General features: G+C 48.0%; 1 protein-coding gene across 7 annotated transcripts in view; it reads left to right on the top strand.

The window, feature by feature from the left end:
- The window catches only part of Git (ARF GTPase-activating protein GIT1), a 240,005-nt gene that overhangs the window by 137,842 nt on the left and 87,180 nt on the right, over window positions 1–14,983 (top strand). The window lies entirely within an intron of this gene.

Genomic DNA, 14,983 nt, shown 5'->3' with positions numbered 1-14,983 from the left:
CAACAGAGTGTACATAGATCAGACTGAACGCTGTTTTAATGCGAGAGCTAGGGAGCATCACAATCAGGTGAAAGAAGGGAAGAGCGGTCATCATGCTATCCACTGCCGGGACTGTAAGTGCAAACCCATTTTTCGGAAAACTAAGTTTCTTGGGCATGGAAAGGATCAGATGGAAAGAGAGATTATTGAGGCATATCACATTGGAAAACATTAGGTATAACGTTAAAAGATCGGAAGAGGGCGGAGTGGGTGAGGGAACAAATGTGGGTTAATGACATCTTAGTTGAAATCAAGAGGAAGAAATGGGCTTGGGCAGGGCATGTAATGCGAGGACAGCAGGGGACGGCAGAAAGTTAGGTGGGCGGATGAGATTAAGAAATTTGCGGGGATACAGTGGCGGCAACTGGCAAAGGACAGGGTTAATTGGAGAGACATGGGAGAGGCCTTTGCCCTGCAGTGGGTGTAGTCAGGCTGATGATGATGATGACATTAGAAAAGCAGGTGGTCAAGTGTGTTAGCACCGCTTCCTAGTCTCTTGTTGATAATGAACTGGCGTTTTTCGACCACTGCCACGAGACGATAGTAGCGCTGTACTTAAGCTTTGGTCTCCGCAGTAAAATTCAGTTGGAAGTGCAGCATACGTCCTGTCGTACATGTCTTTTTTGTCCCCGTTTTTCGTGCGGCTACGTTTTCAAGATGGATCAATACCAACCGGCCCAAACTTCAGTGCTTTTGCATAGTGTTGTAAATGGCATCAGTGTTGCTCTGGAGTGGTCGCACGCCCTTATCCCTCACGAGATGACCAAGGAGTGGAAGTTCGCTCACACTGAAAATGCACTTTTGACTTCAGCCCATTGTCACTGGCAAAACTTGCCTAAGGTTTGCATTATGTTCGTCAAGTCAGCTGCCAAAAATGATGTGTGTCGTCTATGTAGCTGCACGCTTGCAAAATCTTAGTCATCATTTTTTGAAAAGCTGCCGGTGCTGAAGCAAGGCCAAAATATACACGTCGGAATTGGTACAGTCCTTGGTCCGTAATAAACGCTGTTAAATCTCTGCTCTCTGGGCTCAGTGGAACTTGGTGGTACGCTGCAGCTAAATCCAATCTCGAAAAGTATTTTGCACCATGCAGCTTATTCAGGAGCTCTTCTTTGTGTGGTAACGGGAACTTGTCGACGACAATTGCCTTGTTGGGCTCACGTAAATCCACACATAAGTGTATTGACCCATCCTTTTTCCGCACAATGACAAGCGGCGATACCCATTCAGACTTATCAATTTTTTTCAGTGATACCCTCACGTTCAAGACGCTTTAGTTTCCCAGACACCTGGTCTCTTGCTGCTAACGGCAATCGCCACTATTTCGCAACAACTGGAGTTGTGCCTCCACGAACTCGCACCCTATGAATGAAGTTCTTTGCCAGGCCTAGCTTCCCATCGAACAAGTGTGCAAAATTGGCGTGCAGTTTGCTGGGAATGCCCTGAGGCGCGTACGAAGGTGTCATGCAGTTTACGCACCTGCCACCGATTTGCAGACGCAGGGCAATGATGGCATCCAACCCCAGGATATCCGTTCCTACAGGCACAACATGGAAGTACACGTTTGCTTGGCGGTCGCGGAATACAACGGGAGTGACGAAACATCCCTGCACAACAATGCAATTGCGTGAAAAATCGAAGAGGGTGGCTGTAGATGGTTGCAACGAAGTTGAAAGCTTCAGCCTCTCGTATGTAGTAGCAGACAAAATTGAGACCGCAGAGCCGGTGTCCACTGAAGTGGAATAGTGACAGCGTGCACTTGCACGTCCACCTGTATTCCTGTTGTATGCCTCCGCCCCAGGTGAAGAACTGTCATAACTCCAGTGTCATCTTTGGCAGTGACCTCTTGAATGGCCAAGGATTGCGTGGGCTCTGCCAGACTTCTGCACATACGTTCGAAATGATCAAGCTTACCACATTTGTTGCACGTCCTTGTTCTGGCTCTGCACTTGAAGAACTTGCTATGTGCCGCGGGGGTCCGCAGCGGAAACAAACTCTGCAATCAGTTGCTAGCTGGCCTAGCGCTGCTCTAGAGACTGCAGAACGCTCTTGTCGCGCGGCTGATGGTGCCCTATTACGTGAACATCTGTACCTGGAGTGAGTTGTGAAGTCTCGCTGTCAGAACTGAAATCCAACGTTTGTGCATCGTTGTCCGATTCCTCACCACTGCTTTCGTCGCAAAAAACGGCATCAGAAGCGGCCGAAGTGCTTGGTATTGGTTTTCGTTTTTGAGGAGTGCGCATCAATGCGGGCACCATGTTCGCGTTCTTACGCTGCTGTGACCATTCAAAGTTTCATTTTTCATGGCGCCCCCTCGTGTCGGAACACCAAAACAAAAACTGGAATCAGAAGAGCAGTTGTTGAGGGCCAAACTAGATGGCGTAGCATGTCCACAACGCTCCGAAATGAGCTTTTTTTCGGCGGACGATTTGGGTCGTTCCTATGTGAACAATCGCCTACGGCGTGGTAGTGAAAGAGTTGAGGCATCTGCCGGTTTTGCCTACGTATGCATGGCCACAAGACAAGGGGATAGAATACACAATGCCCTGAGCACAGGACACAAACCGGTCGCGATGATTTATAGTGCATTCTGTGTGCTTGCGACCCATTTGATTAACGCGCTTGCAGAGGCCTGACAAGCGATCTGGAGCTGAAAATAAAACATCTATTCCTGCTGTTTTTCCTAACTTCCTTAAGTTGTGTGAAATCCCGTGTGTGTAGGGAATGACTGCGATCTTATCCTTACCTCACATTCTTTTTTCTTCTCTGGCTCTCAAGAAGGCCTCAGCCACTGAGGATAAGAGGGTCAGCAGGTAACCAGCCTGCAGTAATCAGCGTGTCTGGGCTGAAAAGCTTGTTCCTTTGTGTTCTGTGTTGTGTTGTGTTGTTTTGTGTTTGTGTTGTGTTCTGTCCCCGTCCTTTCTTAGGCGTTTTTTGCGCTACAAGCTTTTACTTTACCAAGATGAACCAACTCACCCAGCAGAACGTGTTACTAAAAAGCTTTCTTCCAGTTTATGGTTGCTGGATTTTTTTAATGCATTGTTAAACCATGAATGGATGATGCTGTGCTGGGAAAAAGATAGGAGAAGGAGTGGGAATAGATGTTTCATTTTCGGCTCTGGATCGCTTGTCAGGCCTCTGCAAGCGCGTTGATCAAAGGGGTCGTGAGCACGCAGGATGCACCATGAATCATTGCGACCAGTTCGTTTCGTGTGCTCAGGGTGTCGTTTGTTCTATCTCCTTGTCTTGCGGCCATGCATACATAGGCCAAACCGACAGGTGCCTTAATAAGAGATTGTCTGAGCACAAATACAATGTGACGCAACGAATCTCTGGCCATCTGGGCATTCACTGCCGAGATTGTAAATGCGCCCCTGAGCTGGGCAATATGAGCGTGCTGCGCGGGTGCGATGACAAAACCACGAGAGAAATCATTGAAGCCGTAAAAAATTGCGCATCTCAAAAAGTTATGTCAGTACCCCCTCCATAGCCATTATAGATAAAGAATTGCGGTTCTCATCGGTAGCTGAATGATCTGAGTTCTCCTGTGTGATTTCTGGTGGTGATGACTGTTCATCACACTAGGTTGCTCTTCTTATTTTCTTGATGCTGCTGTATATATTCCGAAGTGTCTGAAGAAATAAACCTTCAGTTGTAAATACAGCGCTGTGTGTGTCTCGTCTACTTTCGTGTCCGTGTGTAGCTTGCGCTGTTCTGCCTTGTGATGAACCAGCTAGCCCGTGATGTGTTATTCTCTTTCTGAAGCCACCCGGCACGCCGAAGACTGTCGCCGCATCGCCCGTGCTCTCACGACTGACACGCAGTGCAGAGAGAAATTCTGCCACGACCTCAGTCAAACAGCGCCACTCTTCCCCAATGGCTCCCTTGTGTTGCTCTGGATTCCAACAAATTCTTCGGCCCTGTTGTCAAAATTTCTTGCAAAGTACCGTGGCCCCTACCGTGTCCAGGAGTGTACATCTCCTGTTAATTACACAGTTTCGCCACTGTGGACACAAGACTGTTCACATCCAGCACCTTAAGCCCTTCTACGACCCAGCCGTCCTGCCTGCACACCAGGGTGGCCCCTTTTCTCCCTGGGGGCAATTGTAAAGACGAAGACGACCACTCTGTTTAGCGGTGGCAGTGCCATCGCTGCACGTGCTGTGTGCTCGCCTTGGTTGACCACGGACTGTTGCCGCCCTGCTCCTGAGGTCCCAGTCTTACCCCAGTCTTGTAGTAAATACCTTGTAGGCAACGGACAATAAGCTGATCGGTCTGCAATTCTTCAAGTCCTTGACGTCTCCTTTCTTATGAATTAAGATGATCTTAGCGTTCTTCCAAGCTTCTGGTACTCTCGAGGTCACAAGGCATTGCGTATACAGGGTGGCTAGTTTTTCGAGCCCAATCTCCTCTCAGTCCTTCAAGATGTCTGCTGTTACCTGATCCCCACCAGCTGCTTTCCCTCTTTGCATTGCTCCTAAGGCTTTCTTTACTTCGTCACTGGCGGGATGTCCCATTGCTGTGCACTACTGGCTCTCTTAGTAACATTCTGATTGCAATGGCTATTGCATAGATTTGTGTAGAACTCTTTGGCTACTGTAACTATCTTATCCATATTGCCGATGACATTGCCCTCTTTGTCTCTTAGTGCATACATCTGGTTTTTGCCTTTAGCTTCTTCTTGACCACTTTTAGGCTACCTCCGTTCCTTAGAGCATGCTCGATTCTCTCGATATTATAGTTCCTTATTTATGGCCATGTGCTTGTGTAGCTCTGCTCGTTCTGTTCTGTCGTTATTTCCCAGCAGTTGCTCAGAGTGGAGCTGTGCCGTGACCAGCCACGGTGGCTCACTGGCTGTGGCTGCTGACCCAAAGCACACAGGTTCCATCCCAGTCGAATTACGGTGCACGTCCGATGTCAGTGCACGTTAAAGAACCCCTCAGGTGGTCGAAACTTCCGATGTGCCTCACAGCCCGAGTCGCTTGGGGACGCTAAAACCCCCCACAAACCCAACCAAACCATTAAGGAGCTAAATTGCTGCTGAGGCCGGCACCAGAACGAAAACTGTGTGGAAGAGTAAAAGTTTGCTACTGAGTGTAGATTTCATTTCATTGGGTTTACTAATGGCTTGGGCATCATTTGAAATACACTATGAAATTTTTAGTGTCTCTATCCCCTAAGGGGGGGAGGAGGGTCTTGGAAAAAGGATTTAATTAATGAAGTCACAATTATGAAATCTTCACAGAATAAGTATTTTTTTGTGTTGATTCCAAATATAATGTTACGCGGCGGCCAGCCGAAGAATGAGACGTGGTGAACCATGGCTATGAGATGATTTAATGGCCGCTGGCCTAGCGCGGGCGCTCCGTCCCGCGCCACTGCCAGCTTCGTCTTCGTCACACTACCCGGGGCCTCCGAGCGATCGTCGCGATCGGTGACGAACAGACGGCGAAATGGCGATGGTCTTGAGTGAAGGATCGAACAGTACGTAGAAGATGGTGCAGTGCTGGCCGCCACGATGAGAAAGATGAGAGAATGAGTCCCGGTCCACGAAGCATCCGCGCCGTAGGGTGCCAGGAGCTAACGGCCGAGGTCTCTGGACGCACCGAACGGCAGAGGCAGGGGGACGGTGTCTTCACGTTTGGGTCAGTGGGGTCTTGGGTCGGTGGTGTTGTGTGCGCGCGAAACCAAGCACGCGTGTTATCGCGTACTGTCTGCGCATGCTCACTGCCCGGCTATCTCTTATCGGGTAGCCCGTGCTGGCTTTAAAAGACCGCTCGCACGGGCCCACCGTGCTCAGTATGTAACCTGTTGGCTTCCTGCCAAGTAGCAGGAATAAACGTTCCTTCGATGCTACGTCTACTCCGCCCAGTTCTTGGATGCCAGACATGACATATTGGCGACGAGGGTGGGACGACCGCCGTACGGAATTCGCAGTGTAAAGAACCTGGCCTCTGTGTAAAAAAGCTTCCCGCCACGAAGATTTCCCTGTGGTGAAATTGGCATCACGTCAGCCGAAACTTCCAAGTGAGTCATGGGTCACATCGGCTACATTGAACCTTTCGACGAGACCACGAGCGACTGGCGCTCGTACGAGGAAAGGTTGAAGGCCTATCTTTTGGTCAACGATGTTCCAGTAGCAAAGAAGGTTCCTGCTTTTCTAAGTCTCATCGGCCCGAAGACCTACGCGCTGCTCAAGTCGCTGACGGCACCGGACGCACCGTCGTCACGAGAGTTTGACGGTCTTCTGAAACTCCTGAGCGATCACCTGGCGCCGCAGTCATTCGTCATCGCAGAGCGTGCGAAATTTTACAAGCGGTCACAGCGAAGCGGTGAGTCCATTACAGAATTTGTCGCGGAACTTCGAAGGCTGGTGCAGAGTTGCGAATTTGGAAGTTTCTTGGATGAAGCGCTCCGGGACTGTTTCGTTTGCGGCCTGCTCCGCGAGGACATTCAGCGTGTATTATTCACAGAAGACAAGAAGCTAACCTTCCAGAAGGCCGTAGATAGAGCTCTTGCCATGGAAACTGCAACTAAAAGCGCGGCGTTCACGCATAACAGCGCATCCCCGGCGTACGAAGTGAATAAGGTTCAAGGCGAAAAGCAGTCTGTGATGTCGCCAAGCTGCTTCCGTTGCGGGTCACCCAATCATTCTAGCGAAGCATGCCCTCATATCGGCGACACATGTTATAATTGTAACCGAAAAGGGCATATTCAACGCGCCTGCAGGAAAGGAAAGAAAGCTAGAGAGGCAAAGCCCCGGAAACGTGTGAAGATGCTCACGTCCGTCCGAAACGAGTCGTCTGTCCCACTTAAATCAGTCAGCGCAGACCCATTTACTGTACCCGTGAACGTTGACGGTGTCCTACTGACGATGGAGCTTGACACCGGCGCAGCCGTATCCGTCATATCATGGCGCGAATTTCAGAGGCTGTTTCCACGTAAGCGACTTCAGCCAGCATCGTTAAAGCTGCGCACGTATACTGGGGCTATGGTAAAACCGAAGGGTCTGGCGAAAGTCGTCGTGCACCACAACGACCAGAGCGTGGAGCTTCCCCTGTACGTCGTGGACACTACAGGACCGGCACTCCTCGGCAGAGAATGGTTGCAAGATATTCGTCTGGATTGGAAGAACCTAGTTTTTTTGAATCACCTTGGTCTCTCTCGAGAAATGTCAAAGCACTGGCAAGAAAAGCTGGAAGCCATGCTAGAAAGCCATTCCGAACTTTTCAAGGATGAGCTAGGTACCATCACGGAAGAGCAGGCCGAGCTTGTCCTTCGCGAAGGGTCACAGCCGAAGTTTGTAAAGGCAAGAAGCGTTCCCTTTGCTCTGCAAGGTGCAGTAGAAGCTGAACTTGTGAAAATGGAGAAGCTTGGCATCATAACGCCTGTTGCTACAAGCGAATACGCAACGCCCTTGGTACCGGTAGTGAAGAGGGATGGAAGCCTCCGACTGTGTGGCGATTATAAAACCACCGTCAATCCCTGTCTGGAAGTAGACCTCGGATAGATGACCTTCTAGCAGCGCTTGCAGGAGGAGAGGAATTTTCGAAGATCGACCTGAGTAGGGCCTACCAGCAGGTAGTTATGGCGGAAAGCTCCCGGAAACTACTGACGATAAACACGCATAAGGGCTTGTATACTATGAACCGTCTGGCTTTCGGCATTTCGTCCGCCCCAAGCATATTTCAAAGAATTATGGACAATATGCTGAAAGGGTTGCAAGGAGTCAGTTGCTACATTGATGACATCCTGGTCACAGGCAAGACCAAGCAAGAGCATTTCCGTAACTTGGAAGCCGTCTTGTCAAGATTGCAGGAACGCGGTGTGCGCATCCGGCGCGATAAGTGCTCGTTCTTTCAACGAGAGCTCCGTTATCTGGGCCACGTCATCAACGCCGAGGGTGTGTGCGCATCGCCTGAAAAGGTATTGGCACTGCTAAATGCGCCTGCTCCAAGAGACAAGCAGCAACTGCAGTCATTTCTTGGGATGGTCAATTATTACGGCAAGTTTGTTCAGCGTCTGTCGACTTTGGCACAGCCGTTGTACAGGCTGCTAAAGCAAACAACAGAGTGGACGTGGGATACGTCATGCCAGCTTGCTTTCACGGAGATAAAAGCAGCTATGGCTTCCCCTCCAGTTCTTGCCCATTATGATCCGAAGCGACCGCTTCAACTGGCCTGCGACGCATCTCAGTACGGCATAGGCGCAGTTCTTTCGCAGAAAATGATAAATGGATCAGTCCGACCGGTTGCCTACGCATCCCGCACATTGTCAAGTGCCGAAAAGAACTACAGTCAGATCGAGAAAGAAGCCCTTGCCCTCGTATTCGGCGTAAAGAAGTTTCACTTCTACGTCTACGGAAGGTTCTTCACGCTTGTGACTGACCATAAACCACTGCAAACAATTTTCGGCCCGAAAACAGGCATTCCCGCGATGGCAGCTGCCCGCATGCAGCGTTGGGCGCTGACGCTGTCAGCCTACAACTATGCTCTTGAATTCAAGAAATCTACCGATAATGCGGAAGCAGACTGTTTATCGCGCTTGCCGCTCGACAGCAGCGAAAAGGAATCGGCAGAAGAAAGCGAAACTTTTTATTCGCTTCGTTTGGAAACGCTGCCTGTCACAGGCCAAGATATCGCTCGTGAAACGAGGCGTGATCCTTTACTAAGCAAGGTACTGAACTTCACAAGTGCTGGCTGGCCGTCGCATGTCGCTGAGAAGGAGTTGAAACTCTTCTTCGACAAGCGTTTGGAGCTCACAGTTCATCAAGGGTGTTTAATGTATGGCATGAGAATAGTCGTGCCTCCAAAACACCGAGCCTTCTTGCTTGAGGAACTTCATCAGGGTCATCCCGGTATCGTAAGATGCAAAGAACTCGCAAGGAGCTACGTCTGGTGGCCTGGTATCGACGCGGACCTATAGCAACACGTGAAGAAATGTGAAGAGTGTCAACAGCAACGGAACGAACCAGCACCGGCTCCGCTTCATCCATGGTCATGGCCGACTTCGCCGTGGCAAAGAGTTCACTTGGACTTTGCTGGACCCATGAAAGACAAAATGTTCCTTGTTGCTGTGGACGCACACTCAAAATGGCCGGAAGTTTATGTCATGCAGAAGACTACGGCGTACCACACAATTCAGTGTCTCCAAGACCTGTTCTCGGGTTTTGGCGTACCCGGGACCATCGTGACCGACAACGGACCACAGTTCGTTTCCGAAGAATTCAAGAGCTTAGTCAAAGGCTTCGGTGGTCGTCATATCGTGAGTGCAGCGTACCATCCAAGCACGAATGGCCTTGCGGAGAGATTTGTACAGACAATGAAATCTGCGTTGCGGAAAGGACGACCCCAAGGCTCCTTGCAGGCAACCTTACAGACGTTCCTGATGACGTACCGCAACACGCCGCATGCGACTACAAGAGAAACTGCAGCAAACCTTTTCATAGGTAGACGACTGCGCACGAGACTCGACGCAGTCAAGCCTTCTGTCAGGGGAAGAGTGGCTCAGCAACAGCTCTCCGATATGGTGCGACGCAAGGCACGTGAGCGACTTTTCAACATCAACGATGAGGTCCTCGTGGGAAATTACAGAGGTCCTGAGAAATGGGTCCGTGACACTGTCATTCAGCAGTCTGGCCCCGTTTCATTCAAGGTTCGAGTTAAGACGAATCGTGGGGTGCTCATTTGGCGTCGTCATCAAGACCAGCTACTGCTCAGCATCGACAGCTCAAAGCAGAGCATCATGGAAGATTTTATTCCAGATTTCGGGGATCCTGAGAGCGCCAACGAGCCACTTCCAGCTGCGGCCCCTGCGGCAACGAACGACCCTCCAGGGGAGCGACGCTATCCACAGAGGGACCGGCGACCTCCTGATAGATACCAGCCATAGCATTAGTTGTATTGTATAATGTAGCAAAAGGACTTTGCGCTCATTAGGAGGAAGGAGATGTTGTGTGCGCGCGAAACCAAGCACGCGTGTTATCGCGTACTGTCTGCGCATGCTCACTGCCCGGCTATCTCTTATCGGGTAGCCCGTGCTGGCTTTCAAAGACCGCTTGCACGGGCCCACCGCGCTCAGTATGTAACCTGTTGGCTTCCTGCCAAGTAGCAGGAATAAGCGTTCCTTCGATGCTACGTCTACGCCGCCCAGTTCTTGGATGCCAGACATGACAGGTGGGGTCTTGGGTCCATCGGGTCTTGGGTCCGTCGGGTCTTGGGTCCGTCAGGTCTTGGGTCTGTCGGGTCTTGGGTCGTCGTGTAGTGTGGTCCGGGCGGGGGACGGGGCTGGGGTGAGCGTCGAGGTCGGTTCAGGTCAGGCGGGCTGGGGCACGGCCGTGCGGCGCTGACTAGGTACTCACGGCCGACGTCCACGGCAGGCCCAGGATGCCGAAGCTCTGTGACCAGGATGGCGATGAAGGGACCCAGCACCTCACACCAAATGTTACGCGGCGGCCAGCCGAAGAATGAGACGTGGTGAACCATGGCTATGAGATGATTTAATGGCCGCTGGCCTAGCGCGGGCGCTCCGTCCCGCGCCACTGCCAGCTTCGTCTTCGTCACAATATTATTTAATTCTATGTGAAACTAGGCCTTGTGCAGTTATGCAATATGTTCTCTAACTTTTTGCTGAGATATTTAAAGAAATTTTGCTGCAGGGAACTTGATAGATTGTGTACCATTGGTTCCTCTTGACATCAAGCTATGCAACAAGGGTACAGTTATCATCCTGCCTGTTACAGAAGTTGAGTTACATGGTTTTGAAGTCGTCAGTCAAGGGACAGGAGTAGAAATTTTTCTTCCCATTTGTGAAGTGGCAACTTCAGAACCCTGTAACTCGACTTCTATGTTAGGCAGGAAGATATTTTTACCCTTATTGCATAGCTTGATGTCAAGAGAAGCCAGTGGCATCCACTCTAGCAAGCTCCCTGCAGCAAACTTTCTTAAAAGGTCTTGACAAAAGTTACATTACATGAGTGCACAAGAACTTGTTTTACATTAATTAAAATCATATTTGAAATCGCCACACTACATATTCACTGGTGTGTTCATAAGTGTGACTTTTGATTAATAGAAACTTTTTCAAGGGCCCTAAAGCAGCATGAAAACTTCTGGGCATATAATAACTAACAAACTTTCGAAGACATTGAGCAGCCTTTGTGTGCTGCGAAGCAGAGAAGAAATGGTTGCGGCCGCTGGGACTCAGTGCCTGCCTCACATCCCGTCCTGTGCTGCACCACTCGAGGAGTGTCTGTTTCGTTCCATCTTCGAATTTTATTGAAGTACATGATTTGTTTTGAAATTTGATTCGCTCATGAATGCCCAGTTGTATTATCAGCAAATTTTTATTACTCTTATCCGCTGGAAAGGAAAAAATTTCACCCACTTAGTGGAAGGATCACATGTTCAAAAGAGGTATACTCATACTAGGTATATTGGGAGGGGTCTTAAAGAAAGAAAGAAAGAAAGAAAGTATTTATTTAGCATAAAACATGAAATACAAACAGGGACCCAACAAAATTTGTTTAAGGGTCCCGACCACTATAAGCTATTACATATGACGTAGACGACAGCTACAAATAACGCAACTATATGGCAATAAGCATGTTACAGCAGTAGGCACTGGATACTAGTGAAAATATCAAATAAACATGTTATAATTAGAAAAAAAAAAACCCAAACCACAGCACTAAAGATTGTAGACTAGGTTGAATTTTGTAGAAAATGTTTTGTTTCTGAAAGGCATGAAGTGTAGGTGAAATTTCGGTGTATAACTTCCTCACACTTTTAGAATTTTACTTGGGTTCCACGACTGTTTCGTTCCAAGATCGGGTCTATTTGCAGAAGAACGGAATATGTATTGGTTCGTGTGTGGCACCCATACTGTGCAACATTTTTCTTGCGGGAATTGACAAAGCCTTGGCAGGTGCATTTGATCACAGTTGTGTTTTGAAGAGTTTTAGGTACGTTGACGACTTTTTAATTATATTAAGGAAACACTCATCTTTGTCCTACCAGCGGGTCGTGGAAGAAGTTTTAGCTGATTTTAAAAATCACGCTGGATGCTTAGATTTTACCTACGAGCTCCCGAAGGGAAATAGTTTGCAGTTTTTAGACATTGACATCACCATTACTGACGAAAGCGCATGCTGGAAGTATTGCCCCCGTGCCCGCAAGGAACTGTTGCCGTACGGCTCAACGCATTCGAAAACGGTAAAGCGCGCCATCGCCATGATGTGCCTGGAATCCTCTCTAAAGAAGTCGTGTTGCCACAAAGCGCAGGAAAGCTTTGACGCCCAGATTCAGAAGCTAAAACAGGCGGGCTTCCCACCGTCAGTCTTGAGCTCCGTCAGCGAAGCTTTGCTAGAAAAGGTGAAGAAAATACGAAAAGAAAAAAGAGATGAAAGTGGAGCCTCTGAAAAGAAAATTAGACCAGTTGTGATCCCGTATTCACATAAAGTTGCACATAATCTTAAGCATGTTGCTTCCAAGTACAAGGTGCCGGTGGTTTTTTCTGCCCCCAGGAAACTCGCCGCATTGTGCCGAATGGTTAACCCTGATAAGGATAAGAAAAAAGTTTGCCAAACGAAACATGCTAATCCTTTTGTAGATTGTGCGGTTGGAGTTGTGTATAGCATCCCACTGACATGTGGAAAAACTTACATCGGCCAAACGGGGCGATGTATTAATGACCGTTTGAGAGAACACAGTTTGTCATTAAAGAATGGGACCGGGTCAAATGTACCGCTTCACTGTAAGGATTGCTGGAAAGAAGAAGAAGGAAAAAAGAAGGCATGTGGAGCAAAACTCGTGGAAACAAGTGTAATCTGCAAAAGTAAAGACACGATCGCACGCGAATTGATAGAAGCGCACAGAATATGTAAAAGTGGGAGTGCATGTGTTAGCACCCCGTCGATCATGATATATAAAAAAGAGTGTCAGTTTTTAGATATGGCATAGTTCTGCGGATTCTCCTGTTTTTGGTTTGCAATATTCGAGTCTCTTCGCACGTGCCTTCAAATGTGTTCCCCCCTATCTGTCTTTACCCCCCCCCCCCCTTGTGGTTGATATATGTGCGGCGGTTTATGAAGACAGTAAAGTGTTGCAAGTTAGCGCCTGTCCTGTCGTTTTTCCTCCTTCTTTGTGTCGTCTTGTTGCGCTTATATTCTTGCAAGTGAAATTTGAACATTATAATCAAGACTATTCCACAGATAAGGACCCGTAAATTGCAACGTTTGCCGACCATAATTTGTATGTATTGTAGGAAGCAAGAGCCGATGTCTTGTAGTAGACGTGTTGGTGCGTAGTGAGTGACGAAGACGTACTGTAGTTAAATTGAGTGTGTTGTGAATTATCTGATAAATTAAGGAAGCGGTATTATAAGTTACTAGGTCATATACATTTAGGATACCAAGAACGGCAAATAATTCATCCGGATGAGTATGCTGAATGTTTTGCGTGACAATTCGAAGAGCTCTTTTTTGAAAAGCATATAAGGGGGCGATGTGAGATGAATATGTGCATCCCCAAACAGACACAGAGTAATTAATATGTGAATGGACAAAGGCGTAATAAAGGTTAACAAGTACATCAACGGGGAAAAAATTTTGGCATTTGGGAAGTGCATGCAGGCCGTATGAGGCTTTTTTAATTACTGAACGGACGTGTAAATCAAACTTGAGATAACTATCTATCGCAATACCCAAAAAACTATTCTCCTTACTTTCCAACCATACGTATGAAGCTTTACTTAAGTTCATAGTTTGTTTGCTTATTGTTTCTTTATTGGGGTTTAACGTCCCAACACGACTGAGGCTATGAGGGACGCCGTAGCGGAGGGCTCTGGAAATTTCGACCTCCTGGGGTTCTTTAATGTGCACTGACATCGCACAGCACATGGGCCTCCATCGAAATTTTCCGGGATCGCAACCGCATCTTCTGGGCCAGCAGCCCAGCGCCGTAACCACTGAGCCACTGTGGCGGGACTTAAGTGTGTAGTAACAAGTGCAGAGGCACAGATGGAAAGGAACAACAGGTGCATCAACTCGGGGAGCACGCCAGAGATCTCGAGAGGGGCCACTGCAGGACTCTTCGGGAGTGAGGATTCTGAGCAGGAGCAAACTGCAAACCACACGATGGGGGCATATTACATCAAGAAAGCTGGTTTGAAGTGACATGTCAGTTGTATTGTACCAAGGTTGCTGAGATTAACGTGTTATGGTTTATCGCTTTTTTTCCTTGGTTTCCCCTGTGCGCCTGTCTGAGGGTTTTCCAGCTCTTCGGGTGTCAGTCGTCAGCGCTGTCTTCCTTCTTCTCCCTTTCTATCTGTGGCCTCTGCGCTGTTTACTATGAACTCAAATAGAGACTGCCAACCAGCCCAGCAACTAACTATACTGAGCTTTCTGTGCAGTTTTCAAAATGGCTTTTGTGTGGACCATTTTTTTGAAAGAAAATTACAAACAATGCTCTAAAGTTTGTGCAAACAGTAGAATAACCATTTATCAAAAACTTAATATTAATGCATTTCTAGATACCAGAAAGATTAAGAGGCACAATTGGATGATTATTTTTTATTTATTTTAATGCAGACTGAATTTCAGTGATCAAAATATGGCAACGCAGTGGAAATACTAAGTGCCATTCTTGAAAATTAAGAAATCTGCTTCCAACATTGTGTATTCCACATATTTGACTTAATGCTGAAAAAAAAAAAATTACTGTTCCATGTTCAATCATTATTAAGGTATTGCACTGACAAACTGGCAAGAAAAATCCAGTTATTCAGAAAGTGACAAAAAACTCAGAAAACAATTTTATAGCATAAAGTGAAAAATATTAGCACATTTACACGTGGAAATAGCCATTTCCAGCCAAGGATTGCCCAGGAAATGGCTAACAAGCCATTTGTTAGCCAGTGGCTAACCCACATAGGTCTTTTTTTTTTA

The sequence above is a fragment of the Amblyomma mixtum genome, chromosome 8, assembly GCF_055824585.1.
Source record: "Amblyomma mixtum isolate Tamu chromosome 8, ASM5582458v1, whole genome shotgun sequence".
Taxonomy (NCBI): domain Eukaryota; kingdom Metazoa; phylum Arthropoda; class Arachnida; order Ixodida; family Ixodidae; genus Amblyomma; species Amblyomma mixtum.
The sequence above is the reverse complement of the archived record's forward strand: the minus strand, read 5'-3'. Positions and strand labels throughout refer to the sequence as shown.